Here is a 22,798-nt window from a genome sequence, read left to right as displayed (position 1 = left end):
CTCGGGATGTTGACCCCGGCATGATCCCCTCCACTGGGCCTCAGCATAATCCTATTGAGCATGATTTTTAGGTCATCATCTCTCTTCGAGACAATATGAATTCTCATCATTGATCCAAGGAAAGCACTGGCGACACAGGCGGGAGCTCTCCCATCCCCCGAACCTGCTTACCAGTGGTGCTTGCTGAAGTGGGGTATGCCTGGGGGGAGGGGGGGGCATGAGTCGTTGGGCATCTTACAGCGGCTGAGCCTAGCAAGATTTGGCCCTCAGAGCGGGATCTTTGTCTGGGGACAGGATCTGTAGAGAGAGAGGTAGGCAAGGTGTCAAAATGCACTGCTCCAGGGCACCTGCCATTGTAGCCAAGAGCTGCCAGTCTGGAAAGCCTGGCACTGTGTGGCAAAGCTTGAGGCAGCCGGCATATGGTGGGGGACTGCATGGAAGGGGCAGGCTACAAGAACAGTAATGCCCATACCTGGATCCCTAAACAACAAAGAGCATGGCCCCCGTGAGAGCCGAGCCTTTCTGATGCTGCCCTCCCAGAAGCCCCACAGGCTTCCCAAGAGCTCCCGCCTGTGTTGCCAGTGCCTTCCTTGGATCAATGATGAGAACTCATATTGTCTCGAAGAGAGATGATGACCTAAAAATCATGCTCAATAGGATTACGCTGTGGACATGAGGCCAGGCATGAAGGGTGCGTGCCCAGGTAGGTAGTGTCAGGCCCTCGCCTTCCCATGGATTGGCCATCTGTGGACCCGGAGCTGGGCAGGTGCCCTCGAGGACATGGGGAGCCATTGCCCCATGGCTCCCAGGGCAGAGGAATGGATGTCAGGACATCTGCGTGCACGCTACCAAGGCATGCCGCCCATTGCCCCCCGTGTAGGGGGGCCCTCTCCTGGCACCTGCTGGGCGTCTTCCCCAGGATCACTCCCTCAGGTCTAGAGTGCTGCGTTGAGAGGCCCATGCCATCGCCTGTTTTGCCCAGGGACTCGATATTCCCTTCCTAGACCCAACAGGCCCTTCCTGTCTTGGCAGTCCAATAGATTGGGTAGAGGATCTTCCCAGATGCCCGCAGGGCCCCAAGATCCCTGGGAGTCAGGTGTGTGTGACAGGGGCTCTGGGCTCTCTCTCCCGGGGCAACTTGCCAAGGGCCTGGGCTTCAAGAACAGCCCAGGGCCAAGGGGGACACGGACCATTGGCCCCAAGGGGCCCACGTCCACCATCTGGACAGGCCCATGGGGCACACCATGAAGCAGCAAGAGCCCTCAGCTGAACGTGGGTTGACTATGGCATCCCTGCACTTTCCGGTCCTTGTCAGGGACCCGGCCAAACTTTCACTTCCCCTGCATGTGGGATGGCACAAGGATGGAACTCCACCCTCTCTGGACATCTAGGGCTCCCAGCCCGATGCCCATGCGGCCGCCACCCAGACAGTGGGCTCACGAACCCACCCGAAAGCATCTGCAGCCTACTCCAAGCCCAGTGGCTTCCACTCACCAGCCGTGGTTGAGGCCGCACCGAGTCCCTGGCCACCACCACCCGCTGAAAGAAACAAGGAGACCAGGGTTGCTAAACAATGGCTCCCCTGGAGGCGTCCTGGGAGGTGGAATGGGTCGGCAGGCAAGGCCGAAGTCCTGAGCCCCTCTTGGGCACGTGTAGGTCCACAGTCAGGCCACAGTCACAGCAGGGAGCCTCGAGGGATCAGTCGCCTCAAGCCCCAAACTGCAGTGTTCCCCCAGGACCCCGAGCATCGTCGGGATGCTGACCCCAGGATGTCCCCTCCATTGGGCCTCAGCATAATTGTATTGAGCATGATATTGAGGTCATCATCTCTCTTTAAGACAATATGAGTTCTCACCATTGACCCAAGCATGGCAGTCGTTATGCAGGCAGGTGCTCTCCCGTCCCCTGAACCTGCTTACCAGGGGTGCTTACTGTACAGTGGGATGCCCCTGGGGGGTGGGGCAGAGGCACGAGATGTTGCGTTTCTTGCTGTGTCTGGGCCTAGCAAGACTTGGCCCTCAGGGCGGGATCTTTGTCTGGGGACATGATCTGGGGAGAGAGGGGTAGGCCAGGTGTCAAAATGCCCTTCTCTGGGGCACTTGCCCCTTCAGCCAAGAGCTGCCAGCCCTGAAAGCTTGGTGCCACGTGGCAAGGTGTGAGGTCAGCAGGCACATGGGGGGGGACCACAAGGAAGGGGCATGCTACAGGAGCAGAGATGCTCTTACTTGGACCCTGAAACAACAGAGAGCATGGCCCCTGAGGGAGCTGAGCCTTGCTGAGGCTGCCCCCCAAAAGGCCCGGCACACACGCTTCCCAAGATGTAGCATGCTGTGGGCACAAGGCCCGGCATGAAGGGTACATATCCTGGTAGGTAGGGCCAGGCCCTTGCCCTCCCACGTATTTGCCATCTGTGACACTCAGAGCTGGGCAGGTGCCCTCGAAGACAAGGGGAACCACAGCCCCCAGGGCCCCCAGGGCCCCCAGGGCAGAGCAAAGGATGCCGGGCCAACCACATGCACACAACTAAGGCATGCCGCCCACTGCCCACCATGCAAGGGGGCCCTCTCCCTGCACCTGCTTAGCCTCTTCCGGGGATCATTCCCTCAGGTCTAGAGTGCCATGGCGAGAGGCCCAAAGCCATCTCCTGTTTGCCCAGGGTCTCAAGATTCCCTTCCTAGGCCTGTTGGGCTCTTCCTGTCTCAGCGGCCCAAGGGATTGGGGTGGGAAGCTCCCAGCTGCCCGAGTGGGCTCAAGCTCCTTGGAGTCAGGTGCATGCCACAGGAGCTCTTGGCTTCCTGCCTGGGGCATCCTGCCAAGGGCGTGGGCTTCAGGAACAGCCCAGGGCTGAGGGGGACAGCAGCAAGTGGCCCCAAGGGGCCCATGTCCACCATCTGGAGGGGCCCATGCAGCACACCATGAAGCAGCAAGAGCCCTCAGTTGAACGTGGGCTGTCAGCGGTGTCCCTGCACTTTCCAGTCCTTGTCAGGGACCCGGCCAAACATTCCCTTCCCCTGCAGGTAGGATGGCCAAAGGGCAGGATTTCAAGGGGGAAGTCCACCCTCTCCGGACATGCAGGGTCCCCTACCCGATGCCCATGCGGCAGCCACCCAGACATGGGCCTCCCGAACCCACTCCAATGGCATCTGCGGCCTCGCTACAAACCCAGTGACTTCCACTCACCTTCTATGGTTGAGGCTGTGCTGAGACCCTGGCCACCATGGCCTGCTGGAAAACACAAGGAGACCAGGGTTTCTAAGCAATGGCTCCCTGGGAGGCGTCCTGGGAGGGGGAATGGTTCAGCAGGCAAGGCCGAACACCTGAGCCCCTCTTGTGCACCTGGAGACCCACAGTCAGACCACAGCCACAGCAGAGAGCCTCAAGAGATTGGTCGCCTCAAGCCCCAAACTGTGGTGCTCCCCCAGGGCCCTGAGCATCCTCGGGATGGTAATCCTGGGATGGTCCCCTCCATTGGGCCTCAGCATAATCCTACTGAGCATGATATTGAGGTCATCACCTCTCTTCGAGACAATATGAGTTCTCATCTTTGACCCATGCAAGGCAGTGGTGACACTGACAGGCACTCTCCCAATCCCCGAACCTGCTTAAAGGGGTGCTTACTGTAGAGCGGGATACTCTGGAAGGGGGTTGCGGGTGTACGAGACACTGGGCCTCTTGCTGTGGCTGGGCCTAGCAAGAGTTGGCCCTCAGGGCAGGATCTTCGTCTGGAGACAGGATCTGTGGAGAGGGGGTTAGCCCAGCTTTCAAAATGCCCTGCCTTCAGTCACCTGCCCTGAGTCAAGAGCTGCCACTCCCGAACACCTGGCACCCCGTGGCAAGGCCTGAGGCCAGCCGGCACACAGCAGGAGACTGCAAACAAGGGGTAGGCTACCGGAGCAGAGAGGCGCATACCTGGACCCTGAAACAATGGAGACCATGGCCCTAGAGGGAGCCGAGCCTTGCTGATGCTGCCCCCCAGGAGAAGGCCCGGCACACAGGCTTCCAGAGATGTAGCACCCTGTGGGCATGGGGCCTGGCGTGAAGTGTGCTTGCCCTGGTAGGTAGGGCCAGACCCTCGCCCTCCCACTGATTGGCCATCTGTGGCACCCAAAGCTGGGCTGGTTCCCTCGAGGACACGGGGAGCCCTGGCCCCCAGGACTCCCAGGGCAGAGGAATGGATGCTGGGCCAACTGTGCGCACGCAACCAAGGCATGCCACCCACTGTCCGCCATGCAGGGGGGCCCTCTCCTGGTACCTGCTGGGCCTATTCCCCGGGATCACTCCCAGAGGCCTAGAGTGCCACCATGAGAGGCCCAGGACCATCGCCTCTTGTGCCCAGGGACTTGAGATTCCCCTCCTAGGCCTGGTGGGCCCTTCGTGTCTCGGCGGCCCAAGGGATCAGGGAGGGGAATTCCCCAGCTGCCCCAAGGGGACCCAAGCTCCTTCAGAGTCAGGTGCATGCGACAGGAGCTCTGGGCTCTCTCGCCATGGGCACCTTGCCAAGGGCCTGGGTTTCAGGAACAGCCCAGGGCTGAGGGGGGCAGCCGCTAGTGGCCCCAAGGTGCCCACATCCACCATCTGGATGGGTTCATGGGGCACACAATGAAGCAGCAAGAGCCCTCAGCTGAACATGGGCTGACGGTGGTGTCACTGCACTTTCCGGTCCTTGTCAGGGACCCAGCCAACCTTTCACTTCCCCTGCACGTGGGATGTCCCAAGGGCGGACCTTTAAGGAGTAAGTCCACCCTCTCCGGACATCCAGGGCCCCTGGCCCGATGTCTACGTGGCCGCCTCCCAGACACGGGCTTCCCTAACCCACCATAATGGTGTCTGTGGCCTCCCTCCAAGCCCAGTGGCTTCCACTCACCTGCCATGGTTGAGGCTGCACCAAGACCCTAGACACCACAGCCCACTGAAGGACACAAGGAGACCAGGGTTGCTAAGCAATGGCTCCCTGGGCGGCGTTCTGGTAGGAGGAATGAGTCGGCAGGCAAGGCCAAAGGCCTGAGCACCTTTGGGCACCTGGAGGCCCACAGTCAGACCATAGCCACAGCAGGGAACTCTGAGCGATCGGTCACCTCAAGCCCCAAACTGTGGCGCTCTCCCAGGGCCCCGAGCATCCTCGGGATGCTGACCCGGGGATGGTTCCCTCCACTGGGCCTCAGCGTAATCCTATTGAGCATGATTTTTAGGTCATCATCTCTCTTCAAGACAATATGAGTTCTCATCATTGACCCAAGCAAAGCATTGGTACTCGGGCAGGCACTCCCCATCCCCCAAACCTACTTACCAGGGGTGCTTACTGTAGAGCAGGATGCCCCGTTGGGGTATGTTGGCACCTGACGTTGGGCCTCTTGCTAGGGCTGGGCCTAGCAAGACTTTGCTCTCAGAGTGGGATCTTCATCTGGGTACAGGATCTGGGGAGAGAGGAATAGGCCAGCTATCAGAACACCCTGCTCTGGGGCACCTGCCCCTGCGGCCAAGAGCTGCCAGTCCCAAAAGCCTGGCACCACGTGGCAAGGCCTGAGGCCGGCTGGCACACGGTAGGATCCGCAAATAAGGGGCAGGCTACAGGCTATAGCTGCCCATACCTGGACCCCAAAACAATGGAGAGTGTGGCCCCCCAGGGGAGCTGAGCCTTGCTGATACTGCCCCCCAGGAGAATTCCAGCACACAGGCTCCCGAGAGTTAACATGTGTGGTCACAGGGCCCAGCATGAAGGGGGTGTGCCCTGGTAGGTAGGGCCAGGCATTCGCCCTCCCACCGATTGGCCATCTGTGGCATCCGATGCTGGGCAGATGCCCTTGAGCACATGAGGAGCCACGGTCTCCAGGGCCCCCAAGGCAGAGGAATAGATGCTGGGCCAACTGCATGCATGCCACAAAGGCATGCTGCCCACTGCCCACCATGCAGGGGGGACCTCTCCCTGCACCTGTTGGGCATCTTCCCTGTGATCACTCCCTCAGGTCTAGAGTGCTGCCGCAAGAGGCCCAGGGCCATCGCCTCTTGCCTGCAGGGACTTGAGATTCCCCTCCTAGGCCTGGTGGGGCCTTCCTGTCTCAGCAGCCAAAGGGATCAGGGAGGGGAATTCCCCAGCTGCCCCAAGGGGCCCCAAGCTCCTTGGGAGTCAATGCATGAACAGGAGCTCTGGGCTCTCCTGCCTGGGGCAACTGGCCAAGTCCCAGGGCTTCAGGAACAGCCCAGGGCTGAGGGAGATAACTGCCTGTGGCCCCAAGGGGTCCACGTCCACCATCTGGATGGGCCCATGGGGTACACTGTGAAGCAGCATGAGCCCTGAGCTGAACATGGGCTCACTGCAGCATCCCTGCACTTTCCGTTCCTTGTCAGGGACCCGGCCAACCTTTCGCTTCCCCTGCACCTTGGATGGCCCAAGGGCGGACCTTCAAGGGGTAAGTCCACCCTCTCCAGACATCCAGGGCTCCCGACCCAACGACCATGCGGCCTCCACCCAGACACGGGCCTCCCGAATCCACTCCAATGGCGTCTGTGGCCTCCCTCCAAACCCAGTGGCTTCCACTCACATGCTATGATTGAGGCTGTGCTGAGACCCTGGTCACCATTGCCCACTGAAAGACACAAGGAGCCCAGGGTTGCTAAGCAATGGCTCCCCGGGAGTCGTCCTGGGAGGGAATGTGTTGGCAGGCAAGGCTGAAGGCCTGAGCCCCTCTTAGGCACCTGGAGACCCAGAGTCAGTCCACAGCCACAGTGGGGAGCCTCAAGGGATTGGTCGCCTCAAGCCCCAAACTTCAGTGCTCCCCCATCACCCTAAGCATTCTCGGGATGCTGACCCTGGAATGGTCCCCTCCACTGGGACTCAGCGTAATCTTATTGAGCATGATTTTTAGGTCATCATCTCTCTTCGGGACAATATGAGTTCTCATCATTGACCCAAGCAAGGCACTGGCAATATGGGTGGGTGCTATCCGTCCCCCAAACCTGCTTACCGGGGTTGCTTACTGTAGATTGGGATGCCCTGGAGGTGGTGCAAGAGCATGAGACATTGGGCTTCTTGCCGGGGCTGGGCCTAGCAAGACTTGGCCCTCAGGGCAGGATCTTCGTCTGGGGATGGCATCTGGGGAAAGAGGGGTAGGCCAGCTGTCAAAACGCCCTGCTCCTTGGCACCTGCCCCTGCCCCCACAAGCTGCCAGTCTTCAGATATGTGCTTTTAACCTTGGATTTCTGATTGAAGCATAGCATTCCTGAAAATCTGTGCCTTTTCATTGATCCCATATGAATGGAACATTTGGTCTCCAAGAGATTTTGAGTATTGTTAATGTTCACCCCCACCCCCGACCGTGCAGAAAGCCAGGCACACAGGGTTCCTGAAGTTTATATTTTTCGGCCATGATTTACTGGGTTTTTGTTTGGAAGCCCCAGCTGGTGTGGCCCAGTCTTGGAAGCTGCACGGAATAAGCCCCTTGTGGCATTCAAAGTTGTACCATGTTTCGTTTTGAACAGGGTTTGATAGGGCATGGAGCACCATGGAAGATCTCCGTTGCCACGTTGTCCAAGCAGAATGCCGGGCTTACTACAGAGCATGATGCCCATGTACACACGATTTTGGGCCTCTTCTTGGAGCTCGGTGGTGTTGCATTTGTGTGGGTATGTTGCTTTTCTTCCTTTTCAGAAGTAATCTGTTTAATGAGAAGTAGGATATTTGTCAGAACAACCTTTCCATCTGCGTTATTTTTTGTGTTCTTTTTCTTTATATCTGTATAAACCATTTAATACATGAATATGTTCATAATAAGTGAACCAATGGATGTATAATTATAGTGTATTGGCAAATCCATACATATCTACTTTCTTAAAAACATTGTAAATTGGCCCCTAGTCTTCGTTTATGTTTCTATATCTCTATTATCTATCATCTATCATCTATCTATCTATCTATCTATCTATCTATCTATCTATCTATCTATCATCTATCATCTATCTATCTATTATCTATCTATCATCTATCTATCCATCCATCTATCTGTTCTGTCACAAGTAGGCCTAGCCGTTCTGATTCATTATTTAAACTCTCTGCATTTTCAATAATTTTACTTTTCAGGCTCATTTATTTTTGGCTTCAATTTCATTTTCTTAGTACAATAATTTAATATATTTCAGGAACTCTCATGAAGTGTCAGTGTGATTTTATATGGAATTGTTTTTCAGTAAAACATATTTCCCATCATTAAAAGATACTTGTTCCTTATGATCAAGGCAACTTTCAGTCTATTTTTCAAAAGTCATGGGTTTTTTTTATGTTTTCCTTCTATATTCTGCTAACAGCATTTAAATTGTGATTCATATACTCCATCATCCTGGTGTAAGGTGAGCCTATGTGATCAAAGAAGCATGAAGTCATGAGGGAGTTCCTTTCATATTTTGAAGAATTTCCTATTTATTTCTACAAAAGTATCTTTGAAATAGTTTTTGTATTCCTGATTGTTTCATTCTTTAAGCCATAGATTTATTTTCCAAGTACTTTGAACACCAGTGTCCTTATTGGGTAAAACTTATTTGGTCAGAGTTCCCATCATGAACAACTGGCAATATCAATAGCTCACAAATTTTTTGCTTATTTTCATTTAAATTCAATTAGCCAACATATAGTACATCATTAGTTTCTGTTGTAGAGTTTAGTAATTCATCAGTAGCTTATAACGCCCAGTGTTCATCACATCACATGTCCTCCTTAATGCCCATCACCGAATTACCCCATCCCCCCACCCACCTCCCCTCCAGCAACCCTGTTTGTTTCCTATAGTTATGAGTCTTTCATGGTTTTTCTCCATGATTTCTTCCCATTCAGTTTTCCCTCCCTTCCCCTATGATCCTCTGCACTATTTCTTATATCCCCCATGAGTGAAATCATATAATTGTCTCCTCTGGTTGACTTATTTCACTCAGCATAATACTCTCCAGTTCCATCAATGTCAATGTAAATGGTAAAATTTCATCCTTTTTGATGGCTGAGTAATACTCCATTATATATATATATATATATTGTCATAAGAAGTTTTGTCAATCCACCAGAGTCACAAGTAAGCTATATGAATTCTTTTCAGTGTCCTCCAACTAAGATCCATGGGATGAATTTTTTATCTCACCCTCTGACCACCATGGATGTCAAACTTTTCTAGAAGAAGTAGTCTGAGACTCAAAGCAGACTCTCACTGTTGTCATCTCTGAAGTGTATTTGATATATTTCCTCAACCTGGACACATACTGACTTGTGTCATGTTTCCCAGTGGCCATGAAGGACAGATATCCTCCACTGCCATCTTACACATTTCTTTGAAAATAACAAAGTTATGCTTTCCAGAGATTCTATCATGTCAGGATGACACAGGAAGAAATCAATCCTCTATTATTTAGTTTTCCAAAAGGAGTCAAACATATTTATTGCCTGTACATGGGCTTACTCTTCTGCCCTAGCTTTTTTGTGTCCTGTATCTATGATCAAATGCATCAACTCACCTCATATCATTATGACAACCACTGCTTGAATGTTCAACTGAAGACACAATGAGGGAAAAAGAGGTATGGAATTGTTCCAAATGAAGGCTCCTTTGGGGAAACATGGATCATGTAATAAAGCCTAAAATATTAACATTTGTTAGGTACATGGAATCTTATAGACATTGTATAGCACAAAGGATTGCCTTGAGGTTATCTCAAGTCTGAAATTCTATGATTTCCCCAGTGATAATGCATAAAACAATGAATGAATGAATGAATGAATAAAAAAGAAATTTGTAAATTAATTAGTTAATCAATTAATTAATACCTGAAGAATAAATATAAATTTATCTTATGAAAATGCTAAGCACCATTCATTCACCATAAAGGAGAAGTCCTTGTTTACAAAGAAGCTTCTAGATTGGAAAAGCAGTCAGGATGTGTCTGGTAAAATCAAGTTCCCTATGGTCCATTTTTTGTTTACACAGCAATAGTGGTATGTGGATAATTGGGCTTGGCTATTGGCCATGAATACCCATAAAATGACCTTGTAAAATTATGTAGAATTAGTTTTATGGAGTCTTGAAAATGTGTTCACTACCCATCACTGAGGCAAAACTTTGCATGAGGTTCTTTAGGTCATGGCCTAAAATACATTCTTTTTGTTCAGACTCCTCTTTCATGTTCTTACTAACATCTTACAATCAGCACTGCAAAAATTTTTCTTTGTAATATATATATTTATTTCTGTACTTTGGGCAAACAAGACCTCATGATGTAGATGATACTATGGCTCCAAAATCTCAACATCATATTTATATAAGTACTTCCAAAATTGTTTTTTTTTTTTCTTTATGGTGCCATCTTCTAAAGGATCTGTGTCTTGAGAAGAAGAACTTCAAATGTGAAGCTAGTGTTCCATTTGGCAACGCTAAACAGATTAAGGTGCCAGTTAGGAAAAACTGGCATCACCAATAACCCACGATTCCTTACACTGATATTTTAAAGACCTAATAATCCTCAGGGGCCATGATGTAGTTATCTGAATACTCAAGTGTCTTTTAACCAAGACCAATTGGCAGATTAATTCTTGCATTTCACTCTCTGGATGCCATGGACATGATCCTTCCTTAGAGGAATTTGTTTTGAGGATCTGATGATGATCCCAGCAGTTATTATCCCTTCAGTATATTAGAGTTAATTTTCAACCTCTGCACAGATAGATGGTAATGTTTCCTGAGGGGGTGCGGCTGGGTAGTGAAGGAAATATTTCCTCTATTTGGAGTGTGATCCATTTCAGGTATAATTAAAATGTTTCCAGCGATGCTATCCCAGTTGCCTGACTCCCAGACAGAAATCAAACATCTACAACACTTAGCTTTATGAAAGTAGTCACTTATTTATCTTCTTAAGTCAGACCTCTTATATAGTCTAATTTTCTGTGTCACCTATATCTATGATCAAACACATCTACTCACTTTGAATTTTAATGCAACAGCAAAATTCTTTCCAGAACTTCCAACTGAATAAGATGATGAGAAAAATATAGCTAAGGACTAGCCTTGAGGATGGCCCTCTGTGACTAAATATGGCTCACCAAATATAGCCTAAACTTGAGGATGTGTTGTTATCATGAAACCTATAGAGAAGTTTCCCTGAATGGATTTGTTGCTTGAAGACCCAAAACCCATTTCTCTAGAAGGGAAATATGGTTCTTCAACCTTTTGCTTTAGTATTACTGACTACATTGGGCCTCAGTGTAAAATTTCTGAACATGATTTTTAGGTCATCACTTCTCTAGAAGATAATATGAGTTCTCATCTTTGATCCAACTACAGCATTACCTGCAAAATTACACACTTTGACCTGTCTATGCTCATCAGAGATAGATTTTGCAATTTGTGATGCCAAAATAGACATGACCTTTGCCATATACCATCATGAGCACCTGGCTGACATAGGTTAATTCTGTGGCAACAAACAGCGCTCTTTTTTTAGAGTCATTTTGTAAGTTGTAAGACAGATTACAAAATGTTTTACTACATCTCTCATGGACTCACGATTTATCCATACTCTATGTTAAGCAATTATTATGATCATTTCTGGAAAAAAAAATTACTTCTTACAGAGTTGATGCAGCTTTCATTCACCAAGCAGAAAAAGGACATTATATACAGGTTTCTTACGTTTGGATAAACATTCAGGTGGTGTTTGCAGACATGGGAGACTTTCATTGGTCAATCTTATTCTATCCAGTCAAGAGGTCATGTCAGGGTATTTGTCATGGTTCATTGCATATAAACTCAAATAAATCTTACTCTTTCAGCCATATGAAACCCTGGATCTAGAAATCAGATGTCAGGACACTTGAAATTGTGGTCACTTTATGAATCCTTTGTAACCATAAAAGAAGTTTTCATATCATGGCCAATAAGCTGTTGTAGTATGTTGTAAGTCCTCTTCAATGTCTTACAGTCTTGACAAAAACAGAACAAAGGAAAATACAATACTTAGTGTAAATATGTATACTTGCATATTTTGACCAAAGAAACTCACAAAATGGAGTAGGAACCATAGTTCTGAAAAATTCTCATATACTTTCAATAAACTTTAAAAAGTAATGTTTTCTCAAACTGAGGGTTCTAGAGGGGAGGGGGGTGGGAGGAAGGGTTAGCCTGGTGATGGGTATTGAAGAGGGTACATTCTGCATGGAGCACTGGGTGTTATGCACAAACAATGAATCATGGAACACTACATCAAAAACTAATGATGTAATGTATGGTGATTAACATAACAATAAAAATTTTTTTAAAAAAGTAATGTTTTCTCACTCATCATCAGGAAAATACAAATCAAAACCACACACAGATCAGAATGGCTAAAATTAACAATACAGGAAACAACAAATGTTGGTGAGGAAAAGGCAAATACCATATAATTTCACTCATATATGGAATGTAAGAAACAAAATAGATGAACACAGGAGAAGGGGAAAAAGAGAAGGAAGCAAACCATGAGAGACTCTTAACTATAGAGAACAACTGAGGGTTGTTGGAGGGGAGTGGGTGGGGGATAGGGTAATTGGGTGATGGGCATTAAGGAGGGCACTTGATGTAATAAACCCTGGGTGTTATATGCTACCAATGACTCACTAAATTCTACCCCTGAAACTAATACTACACTATACATGAACTAACTTGAATTTAAATAGAATATTGAAAAAAATAAAAATCCAAAATAAAATCATAAGGGCAAGATAATTAAGAAAAAATTAAGAAATCAGCTTATCTCTCCTGTCTATTAGAGGAATTTTCTCTTCAGCTTTCATATTATTATAAGTAACTAAAGAATTTATCCTTAAAGTGCTTAATGAGAATTAAAGCCTGCTCAATTATACGTGTTGGTCTCACATGTGAAACATGCATCCACTTAGGTTTCTCCTTTACCTTAATGGTAGTGTGTTAATCAACATCGTCTGGCATCTGGTAGGACTCCGTTTAATGGATGACCATCAGTCTGTCAGTGTAACACTTTAATAGAGACCAGGTCTCCTGTTCAATGATGATAACACATCTCCTCAGGGAGATTTTTTTTCAGCACCTGGTCACATGATGGCATAATTAGCCCAAGGAAACCCACAAACTCATTAAGTATTATATATGATCATGACTGTTTTTTTTTAAATCACATAATAGGGTAGGCTTAAACCCTAAATTTATAGATTTTCCAAACTCAAAGAAAGAAATACCATGCTTACAACAGAGAGTTAATATTATTTTTAATAAAACCAGTTGTAAGGCTTTGGGTTAGTGTGAGACATTGGCTTGATACAATTTAGTCCAATAATTGCTTAGGATATGGTTTATTCATTCTACTTGTCCTGAAGTTTGGAGATGATTGCAAGTAGCCAAATTTTGAGTACTTGTAGGATATTACAAAGCTCCTGAATTGCCACAAATATAGAATGACCACCAGGTGATGGGTATTAAGGAGGGCATGTGAGGTGATGAGCACTGGGTGTTATACACAACTAATGAATCGTTGGACACTACATCAAAAACTAATGATGTACTATATGTTGGCTAATTGAACATAATAAAAAATAAATCAAATAAAATAAAATGACTTCTTATGGAATTCTTCATGTTTAGGAATTCCAAAAGTTTAGATGATATATATATAATTTAGTAAGGCACTGTTCACAATTTGAGTATCAGCTTTAGCCTACAGACACATTTGTGGCCATATGGACATTATATATAACATTACTAAAAATATTTAATACCTTTGAAAGTTGGAGTCTCAGTTAAGTCCAATTGCCATCATACTCCAGGTAACATTGGCCTTAGACTTATCTTATGTGTTCTCTGTAAAGAACTTTTTTGACAAACAGCACATCTTTGCATTATTTCTTGAATTATTTAATCCAATACAAGCATTACAAGATTCCAAAATTTTCAACATACTCCTTCTGTATGAATGAGTTGGTTGATTTTATGAAAAAGCCACCCATATATATGATTGAGGTAAAAGAAAAGTCCTATAATGTAATTCCCATTTTTCTATGGTATTCTTCTTAGCTCCTCTTGATTTCTAATTTTCTAATTCTTAGAGAGTTAGATGTTTCCAAAGTTATCATTCAGAGCTCCTGGATATGAGTAATAGGCATTTCATTTTACCAGTCCAAAACTTAGTATACTTCTTTTCATAGCTTACTCTAAAAATTCCTTTTTTAAAAAATATTTTATCCTGTTTTCAAATATAAGTTTTAAAATAAATAATATAAATATTTTAGAGAATTTTCAATGATCCTAATAAATCAGTAATTAATTTCCCATGTAATATTTTAATTGCTGTCAATGTTGAAAAGCCTTTATTCTTTCAAAGTTGGATGGTTGCACAATAGACCACAAACAATATTTATTAACAATACAAATATTTACGTTAAGACTGAAGGCTAGGGGCCCCTGGGTGGCTCAGTCATTAAGCGTCTGCCTTCAACTCAGGTCATGATCCCAGGGTCCTGGGATTGAGCCCCGTATTGGGCTCCCTGCTCAGCCGGAAGCCTGCTTCTCCCTCTCCCACTCCCCCTGTTTGTATTTCCTCTCTCACTGTCTCTCTCTCTGTCAAATAAATAAAATTAAATAAAAAAGACTGAAGGCTAATCTATAGTGACATCAGCAATGTCAGAATAGGAGGTCTCTGGCCCTAATTCCCTCACAGAAAAATCAGTTTAGCAAATATACAACAAAAATGCCTTTGTGAGAATCCCAGACCTCAAAGGTAATGTTTTAGCACACAGGGGAATGCAAAAATTAATTTAAAACATTAAAAATGGGCAGAGTAAAGGTTTTACTTTGTTCTTGTCACCCTTCCTCCAAGCTGGCACAGTACCACACTGAGAAAGATCTCCTTGGCACATGATTTCTCCAGCGGGGGAAGAAGAGGCTAAGACATACATCCAACTTCTCCAGTGTTTTGTACACTAAGATATCCACTTCTCTCTTGTCTCACATGGGACAGGAGGGAATTAGAATTGTTAGACCACATGCAGACTGTTAGAAACAAGGAAAAGGGACCTGGGCTCACAGGGACATGGGCTAATGGGTGCTGCAGTTCTTAGCAGAAGCCCTGTGCCCCCACCAGCAGTTTGGACAACCAGAGCTCTTTACAGCAGCATTGCCACAATAAGGAATGCCCCCAGCCAGCCCCCCCACCCAACCAGGGAGCCCAGCCTGCAGCCTGAACCACCATAGACCCCAATCAGCACTTCTGCTGGCCTCAAGAGCTGAGTCACCAACACACCCAACTGTGTAGCCCAGCCAGCAGTCCTGCCTAGGTAGGGAGCTCCAGTGAAACTTAGAGCTCAACCAGTAGCCCTGCCAAATCACAGAGGCCATTCAGGGGCCCCGCCTAATGAAGGAGCCCAGCCAGGATCACCATCTGACTAGACAACCCATTCAGTGTCCTCTGCAACTGCAGAGCCCAGCCAGTGTCCTCACCCAACCTCACAGCACAGGTGTCTTGCCCTGCTGGTACATGGATGCTAAAACTGGTATACCCAGAATCCTAGGCTGGGCTGATTGGTGAAGCACTTTTCCCTGCTAAGCTAAGCTAAGAATGGAAAAGGTTACTACTTTCTCAAATGTGCAGACACCAATATGAGGATACAAAGATCAGAAAGAATTAGGGAAATATAGCACTACAAAAGGAAACAAATAAAGCCCCAATAACCAATTCTAAAGAAACATATCTACAAACATCCTGATGAAGAACATAAAATAATTGTCTGAAAGAAGCTCAGGGAACTAAAAAAGAACATACATAGACAACTGAATGAAATCAGGAAAATAATACATGAACAACCAAAAGAAGTTAAAACTATAAAAATCAAACAGAAATCTTAGAGATGAATAATACAATGACTGCACAAAAATTTCAATAGAGAAATTCAACAGCATGTTCAACCTAACAGAAGAATGAATTAGTGAATTGAAGACTAATCACTTGATATTACCTAGTCAGAGGGACAAAAAGGTAAATGAATTAAAATGAGTAAAGAAAGCCTACAGAAGTACAGAATATCATGAAGTAAAACAATATTTACATTTTGGGAGTCCCAGAAGAAGAGAGACAAAAAGGGGTAGATGTTCTATTTAAACAAATAATAGCTGATGGGGAGGGAAATGAAATTAATGAAGCCCAAAAGTCACCAAGTAGATTGGACCCAATAGGTCTATACCAAGATACATTGCAATTAAATTGTCAAATTCAAAGACAAAGAGAGAATTTTGTAAACAGCAAGATATAAGCAACCTACCACATACAAGGGAACTCCCATAAGACTATAAGTAGATTTCTCAGTAGAAATATTGCATGTCAGGAGACAAAGGGATGATATATTTAAAATACTGAAAGAAAAAAAATTTGCTAACCAAGAATATTAAACCTGAAGAAACTTTTAAAAATTTAATATTTTAAATTTATTTTTTATATTTTAACATGTATCATTTGCAAGATTTCTTTAAAAAGAATAAACATTTTCCCCCTTTTTTATTTGAATATAGTTGACACACAGTGTTATGTTAGTTTCAGATGTACAACACAGTGATACCACTTCTCTATATGTTATACTATGCTTACCACAAGTGTAGCTACTATGTGTCTTCATACAACGGTATTAAAATTTAATTGACTATAATCCTTATGCTATACTTGCATTCCCATGACTTATTAATATCATAGTTGGTAGCCTGTATATCTCACAAAAGATTTTTTTAGTGAAGGAAAAATACTTTCCCAATTAAACAAAACAATGAGGGAGTTTGTCACCACTAGATTTGCCTTACAAGAAATCATTAATGAAATTCTTCAAGTTGAAAAAATAAACACTAAACAGAAACAAAAAAGCATATGAATGTACAAATCTCACTAGTAAAGTTAAGAATATAGACAAACAGAATATTGTAATACTGTACAATGGCATATAAATTACTTGAACCCTAGTAATAAAAGTGTAGATCTTTTGTATGCAATTGAAGTTATTATCAGATTAAATCAGACCATTATAACTATAAGTAGTTCAATGTAAGCCTCATGGTGACCACAAAGAGAAACTTATAGTAAATATACAAAAGCTAAAGAGTAAATAAGCCATACAACTACAAAAAATCATCAAACCAAAAGAAAGGCAGTAAGAAAAGAATCAAACAGAAAATAATTAACAAAATGGCAATACTAAGTTCTTACCTGCCAATAATTACCTGCAATGTGAATGAATTAAACTGAGTTAAAAAAAAAAAAACATAGAGTGACATAACATAATAAAATTAAATTAAATTTAAAAAAAGCAATTGCAAAATAGAATAGACAATATGCCACATTTTGGTTAAGAAAAGAGAAATGGTAAATAATAACCATATTTTGCTTGTCTCTATGAAAAGACACACAAAAAGGATAAAGCACCCAACAATGAAGTCAGTCACCTACAAGGGGTGGGGTTGGGAAAAGTGGATAAAAGTGAGCGACAAAAAAAAAAAAAAAAAAAATAGAGTGAGAAACCCCTGGGAAGATGGCAGAGTAGGAGGACCTGAGTTCACCCCATCCCACATTTTCAATTAGATATCATCCACATCCAAATCAACAAACCAGAAAACAATCCAAAGACTGGAAGAATGAACTCCACAACTAAATATAGAGAAGAAGCTGCAGCTGAAAATTTAGGAAGGTCAGAAAGGCAAAGCTGGATGCTGACCACAGGAGGGAGGGGGCTGTGCATGTGGAGAGGACAGAGAAATGGGTACTTATACAAAGGAACTCACACAGGGAAGACTAATTCCCATGTTTGGCTTTAAAAACCAAAGGGGCTAAATTCCATGAGCTTATAAAACCAGCGGTACTTGGAGCTTAGAGCCTTAAAAGTCTGCTGACTCAGGACTGGGCAAGCAGGGAACGTGAGTGATAGCTGTGTTACTGTCCTTAAAGAGACAGCAGCCTGCATGGAGAGGCAACAAAAATTGGCAGTTTTCAAAATGCAGGGAAAAAACAGGAGACAGATTTATTCATACAGATTTTGGAGCATGTTGCAGGACTTCTCCAAAAATGAGGGAGTTGACAGGTGCCATTTTGCCCCCCTGCCCCCAGCAAAAACGCAGAGCCACCTGCCAGAGGCAGGGCTGTACAGACTTGCTGCCTGACCTGGTGGAAGTGTACCATGCCCATGAGTCTGAGGACTAGCCCACTCCAAGCCTGTTGGCCTTTGCCCTGAGCTCAGGAAAAATGTTGTAAAAGCCATGCATGTGCCCTGACCAGCCACCAGGTGCACAGCTACAACTGTGTATGGCACCCAGCCACAGCACCAGGCCCAAGCATTGCCCCATGCCTACTCTCATGCTCTGGTAGCCCCAGCACTCAACTCCCAGGTGCCAAAACTATTCCAAGGATCCAGCATGGGAGTAGTGCCCCAGCACAAATTTTGCTAATACCACCATGCCATTCCCAAGTTCCCCAGTGGGCACACCCCCTCAGACCAGGCCTGACTGGGTCCACTAACACCACAGAGAGAAAGCACAGCCCACAACAGGTAGAGAGTCAGTGCAAACAACATCACTGAAAGAAAAAGTGACTCAGACGCAACAGCAGATATAAGCAATACACAGAGGATACCCTTCTGAAGTGCAAGGTTCTAGTGAACAGGGGACACTGCACTGCAGGGCACCTCAGGACCTCTTCTTCATAGAGTGACTACTTTCAGCAGCAGAAGACACAGCTGACTTTCTTAACAGAGAAACAGACACAGAAAGGCAGACAAAATGAGGATATAGAGAAATTTATTCCAAATAAAAGAATAGGGCAAGGCCACAGCCAGAGATCTAAGTGAACCAGATATAAGTAACATGTCTGATAGAGAATTTAAAGTAATGATAATAAAGATACTGGAATTGAGGAAAGAGTGGAAGGCATCAGTGAGATCCTTAACAGAGATAAGGAATAACATAGCAGAGATAAAGGGCTCAGCAAATGAAATGAGAAACAAACTTGATGAAATGAATAGCAGGGAGGAAGAAGCAGAGGAATGACTTAGTAACCTAAAAGACAGAGTAATGGAAAGTAATCAGGCTGAACAAAAGAGAGAAAAAAAGAATTACACAAAATGAGAATAGACAGGGAACTCAGTGACTCCATCAAATGTAATATTATTTGTATTGTAGGAGTTCCAGAAGAAGAGAGAAAAGGGGGGAGGGGCAGAAAATTTATTGGTGAAACAGTAGCAGAAAACTTCTCTAATTGGAGGAAAGAAACAGATATCCAGATCTAGGAAGCACAGAGAACTCCCATCAAAATCAACAAAAGCAGACCCACACCAAGACATATTATAATTAAACTTGCAAAATATAGTGATAAAGAAAAAAAGAACAAACAAAAACAGCAAGATTAAAGAAGTCATTAACTTACAAGGGAAAACCCAGGAGATTTTCATCAGAAAATTTTCAAGCAATAAGCGAAGGACATGATATATTCAAAGTGCTAAATGGGAAAATTTGCAGCCAAGAATATTCTATCCAGCAAGGCTATCGCAGAATAGAAGGAGAGATAAAGAATTTCCCAAACAAAAACTAAAGGAGTTTGTGACCACTAAACCAGCCCTACAAGAAATACTAAAGGGGACCCTTTGAGTAGAAAGGGCAGACCAAAAGTGACAGTATAAAAGTCGGAAACATGAAAACAGCAAAAATGAATATTTATGTAAAAAATAGTCAAGGAACTTTAAAAAATGTTATAAAATATAGTAACATATACCTAAAATGTGGGAAGTACAAGTGAAGAATGGGTTCAAACTCAAATGACAATCAACCTAAAACAGACTTCTATATGCAGAAGACATTATACACAAACCTATAGGTAAGCATATATCAAAAACCACTAAGAAATATGCAAAGAATAAAGAGAAAGAAATCCAAATACATCACTAAATAAAATCAGCAAACCACGAGAGACAGAAAGACAAGAAAAGATAAGAGAAAATCTTCAGAAACAACCACAAAACAAGTAATAATATGGCAATAAAGACATACCTATCAATAATTACTTTGAAGGTAAATGGACTAAACATTCAAATCAAAAGACATAAGGTGACAGAATGGATTAAAAAAAAAAGACCAATCAATAAGTTGCCTACAAGACTCATTTGAGACCAAAAGACACCTTAAAATTGAAAGTGAAGGAATGGAGAAACATCAATTTTGCAAATGATAGTCTGTAGAAAGCTGGAGTAGCAATATTTATTTCAGACACAACTGACTTTAAAACAAAGACTGTAACAGGAGACAAAGAAGAGCACTATATAATAATAAAGGGGGCAATCCAACAAGAAGATATAACAATTATAAATATTTATGAATACAACTGAAGAGTGCCCAAATACATAAAACAGTTAATAACAAACATAAAGAAACTAATATATAATACAAAAATAGTAGGGAATTTTAATACCCCACTTACATCAAAGAGCAGATCATCTAAACAGAAAATCCACAAGGAAACAATGACTTTGAATGGCACATTGGAACAGATGGATTTAACCAATATATTCAGAACATTTCATCATAAAACAGCAAAATATACATTATTTTCTAGTGCATATAGAACATTCAAAGAATAGATCACATATTAGCCCACAAAACCAGCCTCAACAAACTCAAGAAGATCAAAGTCAAACCATGCATCTTTTCTGACCACAATGCTAATGAAGAAAAGATTTGGAAAGACCACAAATACATGGAGTTCAAATGACATGGTACTAAATAATGAATGGGTAAACCGGGAAATAAAAGAAGAAATTTAAAAAGTACATGGAAACAAATTACAATAGAAACACAATGGTCCAAAACCTCTAAGATGCAACAAAAGCAATTTCAAGAGGGAACTTTATAGCAATACAAGCCTACCTCAAGAAATAAGAAAAATCTCAAATAAACGATCTAACCTTGCACCTAAAGGAGCTAACAAAAGAACAACAAATGAAGGCTAAAGCAAGCAGAAGGAAGAAAATAATAAAGATTAGAGGAGAAATAAATAATATAAAAACTAAAAAACAATAAAAGAAATCAATGAGGAGACTCTCCAAGATGGCAGAGGAGTAGGGAATTCTACTTTTGTCTGGTCCCTGGAAATCAGATAGATAGTTATCAAATCATTCTGAAAACCTACAAAATCAACTGGAGTCTGAGAAAAGAATTGCTACAATTCTACAAATAGAAAAGCGACCACTTTTTGCAAGGTAGGAGGTGTGTTGATGTGAATCTGAGGAGATACAGCAGAAGATAAACTGAGGTGGGGAAGAAGCCTCTGGAAGCCAGGTACTGGAAAGTGTTACAAAGCAGTAGAGCTCAAAATTGGAACTTTTAGAAATTTACCTGAAAGCTGCAAAGGAGGTGAAGTGAGGCAAAATCCCAGGTGGGACATTGTGGCCTGAGGATCCCCAGGGTCACAAAAAGAATAGGGGTGCTTGAGTTGGCAGAGTTCCCAGGCACTGGAGCAGAGAAGCTGGTTACAAACAGTGAGACCAGGCATCGGCTTTCTGCTCAGTGTTGCCATAAACCACGAACCACTGCTCAGTTGGGTGACCTCTCTCCAAGCAGGGGCCCAGCAAGAGGCAGAACTGCAGTGAGGCCCCCCTCCCCACCCCAGGAGGACCAGTGTGGGTGCCTGCTGCAAGAGTCTGAAAAGTTTGGAGACTCAAAACAGGGTCACGTGCCTGAGATAAAAATGCTCTGTCACAGTCTGGGTGAACACAGAGTTTGGAGGGAAACCAAGGAGACAAGAGTGATTGCTTTTCTGTGAGGGCTCACTGAAGAGTGTGAGGGAGCAAAATTTCAGCTTCTGGGCTAGAAATCAGCTCACCATTATTTTCAGCCCTCCCCCACTGGCTCTGGAGCCACTTAAATTGAGCTCAGCCCCTTACCAAAGGCAGTGCAATTCCTCCAGAGCAAAGACACCTGAGAATCAGCCCAACAGGCCCCTCCCCCAGAATACCAGCAGGAACTTCCAGCTAATACCAAGTTTACTGATCATACGTAACTGTAAAACTCCTGTTCTTGGGGAAAGAAGTATATAGCAATTGTGGTTGTCTTATTATTCATTAGTCCTTCAGTTTTATATTTTATTATCTTTTTCAGCTATGTTCTTATTGTATCAATTATTTTAAAGACATTTTTAATTTTCATTTTTACACTTACAGTAAATATATATATGTATGCATTTATACATATATATTATTTTTGGCTTCCTTTCATTGTATTCAAGTTTTGTTTTGTATATATACACAAATATGTATATATATACGTTTTTCTTCCTTAAATATTTTGGGATCTAGTTTCTTCTAACAAACAGACCAAAATACACTCAGGATCCAGTTTATCATTCTGTTCTGTTCGAGTTCTTGCCTGATTTTATTCCCATTTTTTCCCCAACTTTTCCCTTTTCTTTTCTATTTGGTTTCAGTTCTCTTCTGATTAGTGTAGTGTATATTTTTCTGGTATAGTTATTATTCTTTAGTCCTTCAGTTTTATATTTTATTATCCTTTTCAACTATTATCCTATCTTATAAATTATTATTTAAGTCCTTTTTATTTTTTTTATATTTAAAGTATGTATATATTTAATTTTTGGCTTCCTTTCATTGTATTCAACTACATTTGTGTGTGTGTGTGTATATATATATATATATATATATATATATATATATATATATATATAAACTATACATATAGAGTTTTATTTCTTGCCTATTTTGGGATCTAGTTTCTTCTAACAAACAGACCAAAAT

General features: G+C 43.8%; 7 non-coding genes across 7 annotated transcripts; 1 reads left to right on the top strand and 6 right to left on the bottom strand.

The window, feature by feature from the left end:
* Nucleotides 1-35: 35 nt before the first annotated feature.
* LOC118525561 (small nucleolar RNA SNORD115) lies at nt 36-116 on the bottom strand. Its single transcript, XR_004912219.1, has one exon. It is a non-coding gene; the product is annotated as a small nucleolar RNA SNORD115 (small nucleolar RNA).
* Nucleotides 117-592: 476 nt separating this feature from the next.
* Nucleotides 593-673, top strand: LOC118525576 (small nucleolar RNA SNORD115). The gene has a single exon (XR_004912234.1). It is a non-coding gene; the product is annotated as a small nucleolar RNA SNORD115 (small nucleolar RNA).
* Nucleotides 674-1,783: 1,110 nt separating this feature from the next.
* LOC118525578 (small nucleolar RNA SNORD115) lies at nt 1,784-1,864 on the bottom strand. The gene has a single exon (XR_004912236.1). It is a non-coding gene; the product is annotated as a small nucleolar RNA SNORD115 (small nucleolar RNA).
* A 1,606-nt stretch (nt 1,865-3,470) lies between these two features.
* Nucleotides 3,471-3,551, bottom strand: LOC118525575 (small nucleolar RNA SNORD115). Its single transcript, XR_004912233.1, has one exon. It is a non-coding gene; the product is annotated as a small nucleolar RNA SNORD115 (small nucleolar RNA).
* Nucleotides 3,552-5,153: 1,602 nt separating this feature from the next.
* Nucleotides 5,154-5,234, bottom strand: LOC118525540 (small nucleolar RNA SNORD115). The gene has a single exon (XR_004912198.1). It is a non-coding gene; the product is annotated as a small nucleolar RNA SNORD115 (small nucleolar RNA).
* A 1,593-nt stretch (nt 5,235-6,827) lies between these two features.
* On the bottom strand, nt 6,828-6,908 carry LOC118525550 (small nucleolar RNA SNORD115). The gene has a single exon (XR_004912208.1). It is a non-coding gene; the product is annotated as a small nucleolar RNA SNORD115 (small nucleolar RNA).
* A 4,312-nt stretch (nt 6,909-11,220) lies between these two features.
* On the bottom strand, nt 11,221-11,301 carry LOC118525583 (small nucleolar RNA SNORD115). The gene has a single exon (XR_004912240.1). It is a non-coding gene; the product is annotated as a small nucleolar RNA SNORD115 (small nucleolar RNA).
* Between the last annotated feature and the right edge of the window lie 11,497 nt (nt 11,302-22,798).

This window comes from Halichoerus grypus, chromosome 8 (assembly GCF_964656455.1).
Source record: "Halichoerus grypus chromosome 8, mHalGry1.hap1.1, whole genome shotgun sequence".
NCBI classification, from domain to species: Eukaryota; Metazoa; Chordata; class Mammalia; order Carnivora; family Phocidae; genus Halichoerus; species Halichoerus grypus.
Note: the sequence above shows the minus strand (reverse complement) of the source record. Positions and strands in the feature narration are given on the sequence as shown.